The sequence below is a fragment of the Octopus sinensis genome, linkage group LG2 (genome assembly GCF_006345805.1).
Source record: "Octopus sinensis linkage group LG2, ASM634580v1, whole genome shotgun sequence".
Lineage (NCBI taxonomy): Eukaryota > Metazoa > Mollusca > Cephalopoda > Octopoda > Octopodidae > Octopus > Octopus sinensis.
This window is the reverse complement of record NC_042998.1, coordinates 8,975,693-8,979,045: the sequence shown is the minus strand read 5'-3', so window position 1 is coordinate 8,979,045 and position 3,353 is coordinate 8,975,693.

Genomic DNA, 3,353 nt, shown 5'->3' with positions numbered 1-3,353 from the left:
ATGTGTGTATATGTATGTATGTGTATGTGTGTATATATATGTATATAGTGTATGTGTGTATGTATATATATATATATATGTGTATATATATGTGAATTATATATATATATATATATATATATATATATATATACATGTATGTATTTGTATGTAGGTGTATATGTAGTGTGTTGTATTTATATTTATTGGTGTATATGTATAGACTAGCCCTCTAAGAATGTAGACATGAATCTGTAGGTACGCGTACGTATGTGTATATACGTGAATGTATGTAGATGTATGTATGTATGAATATAACGCGTGCGTTGCGTGTATGTGTATGAGTGTACGAATGAGTGAGTGTACGTGCTAAAGAGTGTGCGTGAGTGAATGAGTGCTTGTTTTCCAGTAGACAGATAAATGGACTGGCTGTCAGCCAAGATGTTTGGTGACCAGCGGTCAAAGATAACAAAAGTAATAAATGAAGATAATAAAATTAAAATTAGGGAATGGGTCTGTATTTGTATGTGTATATATAGTGTGTATGTGTAGGTATGCATAGGTACACATATGTATATATATATATATATATATATATGTATGTATATGTATGTGTGTGTATATATGTGTGTATGTGTATATATGTGTATATAGGGACTAGTGTGCTGTGTGGCATGTGTGTGTGTGGATATGTGTGTGTATGCGTGTATGTGAGTATGTGTGTGTATGTGTATAATATTTTTTCTGTGTGTATATGTATGTGTGGTCGTGTGTGTATATATACATATGTGTATACGTGTATGCATGTGAGTGTGTATGTATACATATATGTGTATGTGTAGATATGTATATGTATGGTAAGTGTATATATATGTATATATATGTGTGTGTGTATGTATGTGTGTTTGTATATGTTATATATGTTTGTATGTGTGTGTGATATATGTATACATATGTGCATAGGTATAAGTGAGAATCCCCTTATTTACCTAAAACTCTATTCCCTTTTTTTTATATATATATATTTTTTATTTTTTTATTTATTCTTCTATCTAATTTAACACTGACTCCTTGACCACTCCCCCAAGTATGATATTTTGCGCTATGCCTACCCCCAAAAAGTCCCCCACCAACACCCCTTTAAACCTGCCTAATGTATAAATGCCAATACAATTCTTGTTAACTAGCTTCCTGAAGATTTCTCTGAATGAAACAGTTCTAGTCTGTAGAAGCTCCTTCTATATAATAAATATATATATATATATATTATATATATATATATATATATATATATATATAACACATACACAACACACACACTATGTATATACATATATATATACATGTATGTATATGTGTACAATCATATTTATTATATCAAAGACAATGTCTTTATGTGTTCGTGTATTACTTATACATTCGAAAACTACTGCACCGATCATAATGAAATTTGGAACACAAAATCGAAGCCTAGGGAGAAGGGTAATGCTGTGGTTTCATACAATTTTTGGACCAAAATTACTCAATGGATCCTTATGATATTTGAAACTTAGATTCAATGCAATATGTTTGGTTTGAATTTCAGATGGCTTAAAGGGGGCAGACCGCCCCCCCCATGAAAATTCATAAATTTTCGATGTTGATGAAATTTCAACCATGGGTAATTGACACACATCAAGAAGTATTCTCAAAGTTTCCACTTCACATGAGGATTCTAAGACACCCTATTTTAGTCATTTATTTTATGATCCAAAACTAAATCAAAAGTACTGAATGGATCTTTACGAAATTTGGAAATTATATTCTATGCATAAGGGCCACAACCCCCATGACAATTCATATATTTTTGCTGCTGATGAAATTTTAACCATAGATATTAGATACAAATGAAGTAATATTTATAAAATTTCATCTTACAAGTTAGAAACACCCCTTCATGGGGACTTAACACCCACAATTTTGTCATTTTATCTAAGCAAAGACGAATAGTTGTAGTCTTGGAAGCTTTGGGGTCATCTGAGCATAGAAGATGAGCATTATTTGTAACCCAATGTTACAACAGTGTAAGAGTTTGCTTTGACATACACTTAGATAGTGATTTCTGCAATGTGCTGCATAAATTGTCAAGTAAATGAGAGGCATCTTTGCCTCCACTGATTCAGTTGCAAAGTGTTGAGTAAAGTTATTTGATTGCAGATCTCCTTTCAGTCTTTTTATTATCACTGGGTCACACATAGTCCCCACATGGTAACATTGATTTCAAGGCCTTCCCAGATGAGTGGCTGGTTATTCAAAGACATTTATAGATTGTATATTTATTCTGTCCAGTTACGTATCAGTATAGTGGTCATTTGCAAACTCCAACTTTCATTCCTCCTTAGCCCTCACGTCACACAGTTGTTAATGTTTATTTCAGTTGGGTCACGCCCTTCTAATTGCTATAGATTCGTAATGCATCTTACGGCTGTGCCTGTCACCTGCATAGTGAGGAATACTGCATTGGGAGTGGTAACGACTAAGGTACTATAGCTGACTGCTCATTGTGATCATTCGTCTTTTGGTTTCCTGTAGCTTTGCTCTCTTTTACAAACCCAGTGAACATATATTTCCTATTTCAAAGAAATTCAAACAATAGATATAAGACCCAAGTTAAAAAGATTTTCAACAATTCAACTTCTCTGGTTGACATTAAGATTCCCACCCCCAACAGGGGCCTTAACTCTCACATTTTAGAGCTCCATGACCTCCATTTTTCAGGAGCAAAATCCTTTTGGAATACGCGCATAAAAATCAGTAGTATGGGATACATGTGGCACGATTACAATTTTGCTTGGGTGTGTAAAGAGGGAAATAACCCTCATCTGGAATTTTGATGAAGTTCGAAACATAGGTATTCCAGTTCATTACAGAAAATATAACAGAAAAGTCTAATTCTTCAATTGTATGTAACTCGGGCAACACTGGGTAACACTGCTGGTATGGCTATTAAATATTTGATAAAAATATAAATCATCACTTTTATATGGATGATTGAAATTTCTTTGCAAGAAACGATCAACAACTACAGCGCTTACTAGCGAGTGTTAAACAACACACTGATGGCATGATGAAATTTGGCCTCCATAAATGTGCAAAAGTCACCTTTATCAAAGGAAACATGACAGAAACATGCAGCGTTAATCTTGACCAACAGAATGTCATAAAGGAATTAGAGCCAGCGGAGAGCTACGGATGGAATCAAATATTCGATGATGAGGGAAATGATCAGAAGGGAATGTTATCGCAGGGCAGGTGCAATCCTCAAGAGAGAGCTGAATGCAAGAAACAGGATCGAAGCGATCATGTTGTCTTCTTGAGCCTACAGAGTATCTCAA